The sequence below is a fragment of the Hyperolius riggenbachi genome, chromosome 4 (assembly GCF_040937935.1).
Source record: "Hyperolius riggenbachi isolate aHypRig1 chromosome 4, aHypRig1.pri, whole genome shotgun sequence".
NCBI classification, from domain to species: Eukaryota; Metazoa; Chordata; class Amphibia; order Anura; family Hyperoliidae; genus Hyperolius; species Hyperolius riggenbachi.
In genome coordinates, this window is record NC_090649.1 from 388,741,859 (window position 1) to 388,755,431 (window position 13,573).

The 13,573-nt window shown below is 43.7% G+C and overlaps 1 protein-coding gene across 2 annotated transcripts in view; it reads left to right on the plus strand.

The window, feature by feature from the left end:
• Nucleotides 1-13,573, plus strand: part of CDC42EP3 (CDC42 effector protein 3) — a 55,746-nt gene that overhangs the window by 22,739 nt on the left and 19,434 nt on the right. Inside the window, exon 1 of one of the 2 annotated variants that reach the window (XM_068232146.1) lies at nt 10,089-10,207. The exons of the other annotated variant lie outside the window; for it this stretch is intronic. The gene's annotated coding sequence lies outside the window, so the exon portion shown is untranslated. Of the gene's footprint in view, nt 1-10,088; nt 10,208-13,573 lie in introns of those variants that run through there. 2 annotated transcript variants of the gene reach the window in all.

Below are 13,573 nucleotides of genomic sequence, written 5' to 3' on the forward strand. Positions count from 1 at the left end.
TCTCAAAATATTGGGGTTTATTGATTCATGGAAGCATTGATAAAGTGACAAAACGTTAGGAGAACTGACAGTCATGGATGGTTTTAGATATTTCAGTGTTTTTACACACCCTTGTCTGACCACCTTTGTCTCCATTGGCTATACTCAAGTTTGATATTAAAAACATTCTGTTCTGGTCTTATAATGGCTGTATAATGTGCCCCAAGTCATAATGCCTGTTTATTGGTGTAGTCCTACTCTTCCCAGTTATGTCAGCTGTGATCAGTAATTTCTGTCAGGCAGAGACCATCCAAAATGAGTCCATTAAATAAGTAAACTGATTATCACAAATGCTTGTTTTGGGAAACAGTTATTTACAATATGCACTGCACCTGGGCCTCTGTACTAAAGGGCCCCACCAGGCCCCACCTTCAACCACTTCAATAGGTCTTCATTGGTGCTATAGTAGTAATGATTACCACAGGTTCATAAACATCTCCCACACAGTGGCTGTTTTTGGAAAGCATATCCAGAAATTTCTGTATGCAGCTCTGAGGAGGATTCCAGCATACAATTTCGACCTACAGTAGGCCTTTGGCGCTGCCGCTATGCCCCCTGGATATTTATCCATGCCATGGCGATCTCTAAACCCCATCTGTCATTTATTTTAGAAAGTGGTAAAACTGAGATAACTAAACAGCAGCATTTGCTTGTGCTGCAATGCTTCTTATTTTAGGACACTAGTGAAGTACATCCAAAGTACGCTCTGTGGTATTCCTTGCATATATCGCCTTTTTTAGTGAATATTTTGGTAATGAGACCACACAGTAAAACAAAACTGCAACCTCCCTTTGGGCTGTTTAGCTCTACATCCTGCCAAGACCAGAAAGAATTATGGGGATGTTAGGCTTCAAATTATACTTCTTATTCATATTTGGAAATATGTTCTATTTATTTTACTGGTCTTGCAAGTGTTTTGCTTTCTGTGTGTTGTAGCTTAAATGGATAATGGTTACATTTATGCAAGCTGAATTCCAGGCTAAAAGGTTTTACTTTTCAGTTTTGAGTGGGCATTAGAAATAGAACAGTGTTGTATCTCCATGAATGCTGTCCTTTTACTCTGAGTGCAGATTCTAGTGCTCTAAGAGCTTGTCATCAGTAATGATATGAGCTGGTAGACTACACTATTTCTAGAGCTGGTTACGATATTTCCTCAGGCTTGGTCTCCCTGTGTTTGTGATGTCAGGCAGAGGGCGACGATATCTTTGCACTCTTCCCGCACCAGCTGACAGGGCATTTTTGGGCAGAAGTGCGATAGAATGAAAGTCTCATGAGTTTTGAGGAAGTAGAAATAAAGTTTTGTTCTGCATTTATTTGTTTTAGCTGTATCAGCCTGCTCTTCCAGACTTACTGTTATCTGTGTGTGCCCCATTGTGTTAGGCAGATGGGTGCTCTGACCCACTAGAGGAAAGGGAGCTAACAGCTCTATCAAGATAGATAGCCACATGTGAGGGGAGACGCCACACACCACTGCACTGCAGAAAACAGCAGCTCTGGTTGGTAAGCCATCTAGGGCAGGGCAGTGCAAAACCAGTCAGCACTAGCTCTCGCATTTTTCTACTCGAAAATCACCATTCAATTTGCCAGCATATTGCCAATCACAGTACACCCTAATTATCAATGTAATCACAGTGCCCCATTCCCACGAATGCACTTCGATTTTCATCTATACCCAAATGTATTGTATGCTGCATTTTTCCTGCATTTGCATTTGGGTTGACGTCAATGGAAAAGCAAGAAAATGACTTAACAAACATGGCACACCTGAAGTGAGAGTGATATGGAGGCTGCCATATTTATTTCCTTTTAAACAATGGAAATTTCCTGGCTGTCCTGCTGATCGACCTGCTGGCTGTAATACTTTTAGTCATAAACCCTGAATAAGCATGTAGATCAGATGTTTGACTAAAGTCTGACTGGATTTGCTGCATGCTTGTTTTAGGTGTGTGATTCAGACATTCCAGATGCATGAGAGATCAGCAGGACTGCTGGGTAACATGTATTGTTTAAAAAGAAATAAATATGGCAGCCTTCATACTCCTCTCTCTCACTTCAGGTATACTTTAAAGCTTGAAGCATGCCTGAAGTGAGAGAAATATGGAGGCTGCTGTTTTTTTTCAGCATATAAGATGCACTTTTCCTCCCCTTAAAAATAGGGAGAAAAGTCCCTGCGTCTTAAATGCCAAATACAGGGAGTCCTCGACTTACGATCGCCTGCCAATATGAAATGGCGTGATGTCGGGACTCCCTGTATGTCCCCCTGTGTCCTCCCCCAGTGTGCCCTCCCCCCGGCCTCCTCCGCTTCCTGGTTGTAAATACAATTAGCAGCAGCATAGCTCACCTCATCCAGAAGCTCCAGTGGGGAACACAGACCTCTCATCTCCTGCACAGCTCCCCTAGTGTTGGCTTCTGCTGATGATGCAGTCAGCAGAAGCTGGCACTAGAGGAGCAGGGCCAGAGATGAGAGGTCTGTGTTCGCTGCTGGAGCCGCTGGATGCGGGGAGACACACTGCCAGTACTTCTACTTACACACAGGGAGCGAAGTAGACCAGGGGTGGGGGGTTGGGACCAAAGGAGGACACAGAGGAACAAAAGGGGACACAGAGGGAAACGCAGAGGGAATGCAGGATGACACAGGGGGACAGAAGGGTATACACAGGAAAAGGAGTACACAGCAGGACATAAGGGGGCAAAGGTGGGCACAGTGGAACACAGGGGGACAGAAGGAAACACTCAGGGGGCAAAGGAGGACAGAAGGGGACACACAGGGAGCGCAAAGGAGGACACAAAGGGACAGAAGGGGACACAGAGGGACAATGATAGGAGGAGAACATCTACAAGATGCTCCTAGAACATGGACGCACAAGGATTAGTATATTTATTTACCCCTGGATTTTGCCCTCTAAACCTAGGTGTGTCTTATATTCCGGAGAGTCTTGTATGCCGAAATACAATGTTGCCTTTTAAACAATGCAAATTACCTGGCTGTCCTACTGATCCTCTAATACTTTTAGCCATAGACCCTGAACAAGCATGAAGACTTGATGTTTGACTGCATTTGCTGCATGCTTGTGTCAAGGTAACTGCCATTGTTTAAAAGGAAATAAATATGGCAGCCTCTATATCTTTCTCACTTTAGGTGTCCTTTAATACATTCCGAACAGACTGGGTTATTGCAAAACAGTTTAGCAACCCTCGTTGTTGTCTTCTGTGATCTAAATAAGGGTGGCCAATTTTAGCTGCATATTTAACTACTTTCAGTAAATTCAGGCTGATTTTTTGGAAGCACTTACCGTATGTCTCTCTATAGATGCCTTAAGTGAATCAGGCCGGTAGTAACAAATTTGCACTGAAATGTAAGAATTTACAGAAATCAGTTATAAGTGTGTCATTTACTCCAGCTGATACATTGATCGCCCTGTCATCCCTCTGCTGGGAAACAGGAAGTCATATTATGCCGGGTTTGTGGTGCCGTGTCAGTTCATAAATGGCCAGTGTCACGCTCACGTTACCACAGGAGTGCCAGCTGGTCATTTTCCTGCTTGTCAGGAGGAAAGTCATTCTTTAGTTAGACTAAAGGGGAAATTGCTAACAAGGTTGTCATTGCACTATTGTGTAGTGTGGCAGGAAGTTTATGGAATTGTGTTAGTATGATCATATCCTGACAACAGTTATGCTTTGAACATTTGGCTCTCATGAAGAAGTGATAGTTCTGACTTAGAATGATCACATTTATCATTGTGACTGAATATTATTAGCTGGTTACATGTGTGAATGAATTTCTATTCATGGAGACTATATAGAAAGTGTCTATGTAGACTATGTAGAAAGTGTGTATATATATATATATATATATATATATATATATATATATATATAGTGCCTCATGTACATGGTCAGTGCCATGTGCTACAAGTGGGAAGAACTGTGCCCCCTACACTTTAACAAGACAGGCTTTTTTTTCATAATTTTTCCTTCTTGTTCTTAAACCTCTGTATATTATAGCCCAAGTCTTCCTCATCCTTTGCATAACTGGTCTGAATGGGGTGACTTAAACTGGAACAAGCAAAATGTGGAAAAAATAAATCAATACATTACAAAGTGAGACGTTAAAAAATAGAACAGAGATCAAGAAATGATTGCTATTCACCATGTTATTTGTTTATACTGTTTGATCCACATTCAGCCTGCACATAATCATTTTAACTACTGGTAGACATGAAAAAAACAGACAGCACCAGCCTCTATTATCTATAAACACACCCCCTAACAATGTGATAATTGTTGTTATTTTATAGATATACATATGCACAGAGTGAAATGCTGGTTGCTTGGCAGTTTTAAACAGACGCTATTTTCTACAGTGCAACAGGGCTCCCACAGTGTGATGTCAGGACCTAGGTCCTGACATCACAATGTGGGAGGGGCTTCACCACAATATCAGCCATACAGACTCCCCTGAAGATCTGTTTAAAAAAAAGGAAGATTTCTCGTGGGAAAAGGGGTATCAGCTACTGATTAAAATTAATTATAATCCTTGGTTACAGTTTCTCTTTAAGTTGCTGCATCAAATCCATGACATGGTAATTATCTAAACCTTTTATCTTTGCCTGGGGCCGGATCTCTCCTCCACATACTGACACATACAAAAGTGATTCAGAAATGTTACATTTTGCTAAGGCGATGGACATCTGGATATTTCAAGACTAGAATTGCTCACCAGCAAGTTAAATGTATCTATTTAAGAGTTTATGTTACATTTATATGTGGAAATTTTGTTAAAGAATCAATGTCTCCAGTCCCTAATTACTGCAATTCTCTAAAGACATACTGTATATAGAAAACTATTGCAGAGTTAGCAAACTGGAAGACCAGGTCACTGCATTGCAAGTCACCAAAACAGACCCAGATGTAAAGTAAATTTCGACTAGTCAAGTTTTTCTTTTAGTTTTGTGATGACTAAAATGACCATGGGTTAAACCAGAACTTTGTGCAGGGTAACTCGATTAACCACTTCCCGACCGCCTAACGCACAGAGGCGGCCGGGAAGTGGAGCCCTGAAGGACCGGCTCACCCACAGAGGCGGCGGTCCTTCTAAGGGCATGGGCGGAGCGATCGCGTCATCCGTGACGCGATCCTCCGCCGGCGCCTGTCACCGCTCGCTCGCCGCAACATCCCGCCGGCTATACGGAAGCGCCGGCGGGATGTTAACCCCGCGATCGCCGCATACAAAGTGTATAATACACTTTGTAATGTTTACAAAGTGTATTATACAGGCTGCCTCCTGCCCTGGTGGTCCCAGTGTCCGAGGGACCACCAGGGCAGGCTGCAGCCACCCTAGTCTGCACCCAAGCACACTGATTTCTCCCCCCCTGCCCCAGATCGCCCACAGCACCCATCAGACCCCCCCCTGCCCAGACCCCTGTTTGCACCCAATCACCCCCCTAATCACCCATCAATCACTCCCTGTCACTATCTGTCAACGCTATTTTTTTTTTTATCCCCCCCCCTGCTCCCTGCCCCCTCCTGATCACCCCCCACCCCTCAGATTCTCCCCAGACCCCCCCCCCAGACCACCCCCCCTGTTTACTGTATGCATCTATCCCCCTGATCACCTGTCAATCACCTGTCAATCACCCGTCAATCACCCGTCAATCACCCCCTGTCACTGCCACCCATCAATCAGCCCCTAACCTGCCCCTTGCGGGCAATCTGATCACCCCCCCACACCAATAGATCGCCCACAGATCCGACATCAGATCACCTCCCAAATCCATTGTTTACATCTATTCTTTCCTCTAAACACCCACTAATTACCCATCAATCACCCATCAATCACCCCCTATCACCACCTGTCACTTTTACCTATCAGATCAGACCCTAATCTGCCCCTTGCGGGCACCCAATCACCCGCCCACACGCTCAGATTGCCCTCTGACCCCCCCTTATCAATTCACCAGTGCATTAATTACATCTGTTCTTCCCTGTAATAACCCACTGATCACCTGTCAATCACCTGCCAATCACCTATCACCCATCAATCACCCCCTGTCACCCCCTGTCACTGCCACCCATCAATCAGCCCCTAACCTGCCCCTTGCGGGCAATCTGATCACCCACCCACACCTTTAGATCGCCCGCAAACCCGCCGTCAGATTACTTCCCAAATGTATCGTTTACATCTGTTATCTTCTCTAAACACCCACTAATTACCCATCAATCACCCCCTATCACCACCTGTCACTGTTACCTATCAGATCAGACCCTAATCTGCCCCTTGCGGGCACTCAATCACCCGCCCACACCCTCAGAATGCCCTCAGACCCCAGCCCTGATCACCTCGCCAGTGCATTGCTTGCATCTATTCCCCCCTCTAATCACACCTTGAGACACCCATCAATCACCTCCTGTCACCCCCTAGCACACCTACCCATCAGATCAGGCCCCAATTTGCCCCGTGTGGGCTCCTGATCACTCGGCCAAACCCTCAGACCCCCTTCCGATCACCTCCCCAGTGCATTGATTGCATCTATTTTCCCCTCTAACCACCCCCTGAGACACCCATCAATCACCTCCTGTCACCCCCCTAGCACTCCTATCCATCAGATCAGGCCCAATACAACCTGTCATCTAAAAGGCCACCCTGCTTATGACCGGTTCCACAAAATTCGCCCCCTCATAGACCACCTGTCATCAAAATTTGCAGATGCTTATACCCCTGAACAGTCATTTTGAGACATTTGGTTTTCAGACTACTCACGGTTTTGGGCCTGTAAAATGCCAGGGCGGTATAGGAACCCCACAAGTGACCCCATTTTAGAAAAAAAGACACCCCAAGGTATTCTGTTAGGTGTATGACGAGTTCATAGAAGATTTTATTTTTTGTCAAAAGTTAGCGGAAATTAATTTTTATTGGTTTTTTTTCACAAAGTGTCATTTTTCACTAACTTGTGACAAAAAATAAAATCTTCTATGAACTCGCCATACACCTAACGGAATACCTTGGGGTGTCTTCTTTCTAAAATGGGGTCACTTGTGGGGTTCCTATACTGCCCTCGCATTTTAGGGGCCCTAAACCGCGAGGAGTAGTCTAGAAAACAAATGCTTCAAAATGACCTGTGAATAGGACGTTGGGCCCCTTAGCGCACCTAGGCTGCAAAAAATTGTCACACATGTGGTACCGCCGTACTCAGGAAAAGTAGTATAATGTGTTTTGGGGTGTATTTTTACACATACCCATGCTGGGTGGGAGAAATTTCTATGTAAATGGACAATTGTGTGTAAAAAAATCAAACAATTGTCAATTACAGAGATATTTCTCCCACTTAGCATGGGTATGTGTAAAAATACACCCCAAAACGCATTATACTACTTCTCCTAAATACAGTGGTACCACATGTGTGGCACTTTTTTACACCCTAAGTACGCTAAGGGGCCCAAAGTCCAATGAGTACCTTTAGGATTTCACAGGTCATTTTGCGACATTTGGTTTCAAGACTACTCCTCACGGTTTAGGGCCCCTAAAATGCCAGGGCAGTATAGGAACCCCACAAATGACCCCATTCTAGAAAGAAGACACCCAAAGGTATTCCGTACGGAGTATGGTGAGTTCATAGAAGATTTTATTTTTTGTCACAAGTTAGCGGAAAATGGCACTTTGTGAAAAAAAACTATTAAAATCAATTTCCGCTAACTTGTGACAAAAAAATAAAAACTTCTATGAACTCACCATACTCCTAACGGAATACCTTGGGGTGTCTTCTTTCTAAAATGGGGTCATTAGTGGAGTTCCTATACTGCCCTGGCATTTTAGGGGCCCTAAACCGTGAGGAGTAGTCTTGAAACAAAAATGACCTGTGAAATCCTAAAGGTACTCATTGGACTTTGGGCCCCTTAGTGCAGTTAGGGTGCAAAAAAGTGCCACACATGTGGTATCGCCGTACTCGGGAGAAGTAGTACAATGTGTTTTGGGGTGTATTTTTACACATACCCATGCTGGGTGGGAGAAATACCTCTGTAAATGACAATCTTTTGATTTTTTTACACACAATTGTCCATTTACAGAGGTATTTCTCCCACCCAGCATGGGTATGTGTAAAAATACACCCCAAAACACATTGTACTACTTCTCCCGAGTATGGCGATACTACATGTGTGGCACTTTTTTGCACCCTAACTGCGCTAAAGGGCCCAAAGTCCAATGAGTACCTTTAGGATTTCACAGGTCATTTTGAGAAATTTCGTTTCAAGACTACTCCTCACGGTTTAGGGCCCCTAAAATGCCAGGGCAGTATAGGAACCCCACAAATGACCCCATTTTAGAAAGAAGACACCCCAAGGTATTCCGTTAGGAGTATGGTGAGTTCATAGAAGATTTTATTTTTTGTCAAAAGTTAGCGGAAATTGATTTTAATTGTGTTTTTTCACAAAGTGTCATTTTCCGCTAACTTTTGACAAAAAATAAAATCTTCTATGAACTCACCATACTCCTAACGGAATACCTTGGGGTGTCTTCTTTCTAAAATGGGGTCATTTGTGGGGTTCCTATACTGCCCTGGCATTTTAGGGGCCCTAAACCGTGAGGAGTAGTCTTGAAACGAAATTTCTCAAAATGACCTGTGAAATCCTAAAGGTACTCATTGGACTTTGGGCCCTTTAGCGCAGTTAGGGTGCAAAAAAGTGCCACACATGTGGTATCGCCGTACTCAGGAGAAGTAGTATAATGTGTTTTGTGGTGTATTTTTACACATACCCATGCTGAGTGGGAGAAATATCTCTGTAAATGGACAATTGTGTGTAAAAAAAATTAACAAATTGTCATTTACAGAGATATTTCTCCCACCCAGCATGGGTATGTGTAAAAATACACCCCAAAACACATTATACTACTTCTCCTGAGTACGGCAATACCACATGTGTGGCACTTTTTTGCAGCCTAACTGCGCTAAGGGGTCCAAAGTCCAATGAGCACCTTTAGGCTTTACAGGGGTGCTTACAATTTAGCACCCCCCAAAATGTCAGGACAGTAAACACACCCCACAAATGATCCCATTTTGGAAAGTAGACCCTTCAAGGTATTCAGAGAGGGGCATGGTGAGTCCGTGGCAGATTTCATTTTTTTTTGTCGCAAGTTAGAAGAAATGGAAACTTTTTTTTTTTTTCTCACAAAGTGTCATTTTCCGCTTACTTGTGACAAAAAATAATATCTTCTATGAACTCACTATGCCTCTCAGTGAATACTTTGGGATGTCTTCTTTCCAAAATGGGGTCATTTGGGGGGTATTTATACTATCCTGGAATTCTAGCCCCTCATGAAACATGACAGGGGGTCAGAAAAGTCAGAGATGCTTGAAAATGGGAAAATTCACTTTTTGCACCATAGTTTGTAAACGCTATAACTTTTACCCAAACCAATAAATATACACTGAATGGGTTTTCTTTTATCAAAAACATGTTTGTCCACATTTTTCGCGCTGCATGTATACAGAAATTTTACTTTATTTGAAAACTGTCAGCACAGAAAGTTAAAAAAATCATTTTTTTCCCAAAATTCATGTCTTTTTTGATGAATATAATAAAAAGTAAAAATCGCAGGAGCAATCAAATAGCACTAAAAGAAAGCTTTATTAGTGACAAGAAAAGGAGCCAAAATTCATTTAGGTGGTAGGTTGTATGAGCGAGCAATAAACCGTGAAAGCTGCAGTGGTCTGAATGGAAAAAAAGTGGCCGGTCCTTAAGGGGTAGAAAGCCCTAGGTCCTCAAGTGGTTAAATGGGCAGTATGGCGAAAAATTGTAAAATTTAGAATATGTGCAAACATATACAAATAAGAAGTATGTTTTTTCCCCCAGAGTAAAATGAGCCATACATTACTTTTCTCCTTTGTTGCTGTCACTTACAGTAGGTAGTAGAAATCTGACAGAATCGACAGGTTTTGGACTAGCCCATCTCTTCATAGGGGATTCTCAGGGATTTATGTATTTTCAAAAGCACTTAGTGAATGGCAGTTGCTCAGTCCAACTGTCAAAAAACTGTGTAGCGGGCAGGGAAGCTGGCCAGCATCATTGCTTAAATCCTTTTTAGGGAATATCTTTATATTGCTGAGAATACCCTATGAAGAGATGGACTAGTCCAAAACCTGTCGCTTCTGTCAGATTTCGACTACCTACTGTAAGTGACAGCAACATAGGAGAAAAGTCATTTATGGCTCATTTTACTCTGGAGAAACGTACGTCTTATTTGTCTATGTTGGCACATATTCAAAATTTTACAATGTTTCGCCATAGTGCCCCTTTAATTAATCAGCTGTTAGAAAAAGGACATGGCACACCAACAGCTTCAGCAATTAGCTTGTTTTCGGAGCAAGAGGATCACAGGCGCAACATTTATCGGGCAGAGCCAGTGGTGTGACTATAATTCTTGGGGCTCTCGCAGTGTTCACCTTTCCTTGCCTCCTCTTAGTGCCCTTCACAGCCTCTGGGGCCCATCTCACATGGGTCATAAAACAAGTATGGCCATCATGATCTTCAGACCCATAACAAGAGTAGCCATAAAAATATCTGAACTGCAGGATGGTCCTCTGTATCAGAGGGAGAGAAGGGTAGTAGTTGGGGCCCCCCACAGCTCTGGGCCCCCCTGTCATCACAGGGGCTGCTCCCCTTTAGTTACGCCCCTAGGTGGAGCCCTTCCTAAGGTGCATATATCTCTGTGCACATCTGTGCAGGTCCGGGCCGAGGCATAGGCTGGAGAGGCTCCAGCCTCAGGGCGCAGTGTAGGAGGGGGCGCACAATTCATTCAGCTGTCATTCCTATTTGTGTATGAAGCAGAAATAAATAAGAAAAGGGGATACATAGCAGTGACTGCAAGCCAGATAACTAGATATTTAGGTGTTGGGGAGGTTGTGGGCCCTTTGGCCCTCTTAGTCTAATAGCAATCAGTGTGTGACAGCTGGGGTGGGAGGGATGCAGGGGCGCATTTTGGTGTCTCAGCCTTGGGTGCTGGAGGACCTTGTCCCTACTCTGCATCTGTGGTGAATCCACTACTAGACTACTGCATTTACATCTTCTGTATGTGCAGAAACCATGCCATTATGTCCACAGTCGCTTTTTTAGACACCATGGACGTTCATATGCAAAAATGTTTTACTATAGCAAAACAATGTAAAGGTGGCCAGATACTTGTCGATTTTTTTTCCATCAATAGGCGACTAATTTAGTCATTTGATTGAATATCCTAGAAATCAATGGCACAAATTATTCCTGATCGATTGATTTTGCTGAAATCGTTACATGATGCGTGACGATCTGTGTAGGCAGCAAAGCCAACACTCTTCCACCAGCGCCTTTCTACTCTCCACCCCCGGGACTTCTCCCTGTCTATTCACTCCCAGGGGGTGGACTCTAATAGTCACGTTAGATAAATGCCAGCCACAGTGCCTGTAGTGTTTGGCCTCTAGCAATTGTCACAGGCACCCGCGAGAGAAGACACTAGGAGGACAGCCTGGTGTTGGAGGGAGGATGTGCTGGCGGATAGGTGAGTATAAGCTCTGCATGGTCCGGGGGAAGGGGGTGGGTGAAGTGGTGCAGGAGACCTGAGGCAGGCAATGCGCACAGATATTCAATAGATTTCATGCTGAGGGATAGATCCCACTGTGAACAGATAATGGTCTGAGAGGAATCTATCTGTTGACCGCATTGACCAGTGTATGGCCAGCTTAACAAATAGAATGTACGCTGTTTCCTAGTTTTTATGCTTAGACGCAAGACTCAAGCACAAAAATTGCACATAGTGTGACACGGCAGGGACCACCCATTGATTAACATTGAGTATGAGGTAGTTCATGTTTCACAATATGGATTAATGCTCACATACTGTGGCAAGTGTGGACTCCTCCCCTGCTTAAGAGTGTTGTGTATGTGGAATGCAGAGGTGCTGTGTATTGCCCAAACCTTGATTCAGCATAAAATAATTTACCTTCATTCTTCTTGTCTTGAATTATATTTCTATTCTGAGGCAACTGGAATTGAGCATTTTCTTTGTGAATGTGAATGAGGGAGTGGGAAATATACACACTGGACTATGACTCACTTCCTTGTAGTATTTGACATAAAGCAGCAATTGAAGGCCTGCTCGTGTGCATGCCAGAAATTATAGTCATTGTTATTGTAAAGAAGTTGGCAGCATTTGCCAAGTAAGGTTATTAAAACATTTTTTTAATTTGACTCATTAGACCAACGGAGGAAACTTCATAATTAACCATATATAGGGCATTTTGTTTGAAAAGTGGAAAGAGCTTGCCAGTTAACACTTTCCTCTGTCGTAACGCCATAGTGTGTTGGCTTGAGACCTGTAAGAGGTGATAAGGTGCCACTGAGGGCAAATAAAATACAAAAACCTGCGAGAGAAGGAAAAATATTTACCTTTCTCAGGTCTCTCGCATACTGTGAGATTTTCACTGGTGTGTTCTGAGTTCACAGTGCAAAAAGACACAGCAGGGTAGTAGTTCTATATTTATAATATAGCAATCCGTGTTTTGTCTGCAGATACCTTTAGCATTGTTAACTAATGGGCACGTTCACATCTGAGATGTTTCCATGTTTGTGTTTATTTACATACATACATACATACATACATATATATATGGGCAGCACGGTGGCGTAGCGGTTAGCGCTCTCGCCTCGCAACGCTCCCCAGTTCGAATCCCAGCCACGTCAACATCTGCAAGGAGTTTGTATGTTCTCCCCGTGCCTGCGTGGGTTTCCTCTGGGCATTCCAGTTTCCTTCCACATCCCAAAAACATACAGATAATTTAATTGGCTTCCACCTAAATTTGGCCCTAGACTACGACACATACACTACACGTTAGATGCATACATAGACATATGACTATGGTAGGGATTAGATTGTGAGCCCCTCTGAGGGACAGTTAAGTGACAAGACAATATATATACTATGCACCGCGCTGTGTAAGATGTCAGTGCTAAATAAATACTAAATAATAATAATAAGTATATATATATATATAAATATGTATACACACACACCATATTTTTCAGACTTTAAAATGCTCCTGTCTATAAGACGCTTCTAGGTTTAGAGAACAAAAATCAGGGAAAAATGATATACTAAGCATGGGGCATCCATGGTCCAGGAGCGTCTTGTAGATGTTCTTCCCCCAATTATTGTGTCCTCTTTCTAATGTCCTCTTCCTCTCCCTCTTGGTGACCTCCTCCATGTCCCCTTGGTGTCCTTTCAACTCCGTGCGTGTGTCATAATTATCAGCAGCACCAGCTGCATCACTCATCTGACCCGAGGGTTCAAGTGGCAATCAGCTGCTTCTCCTCACTGCACTCCCCGGTGTCTGCTCCCTGTATGGGATGTAAGTAGCTGCAGCTGCATCACTCATGTGACCCGAGGGTGCCTGCGGCGCTCAGCTGCTTCTCCTCACTGCACTCCCTGATGTCCTCTTTCTGTATGGGATGTTAGTAGCTGCAGCTACATCACTTATGTGACCCGAGGGTGCCCGCGGCGCTCAGC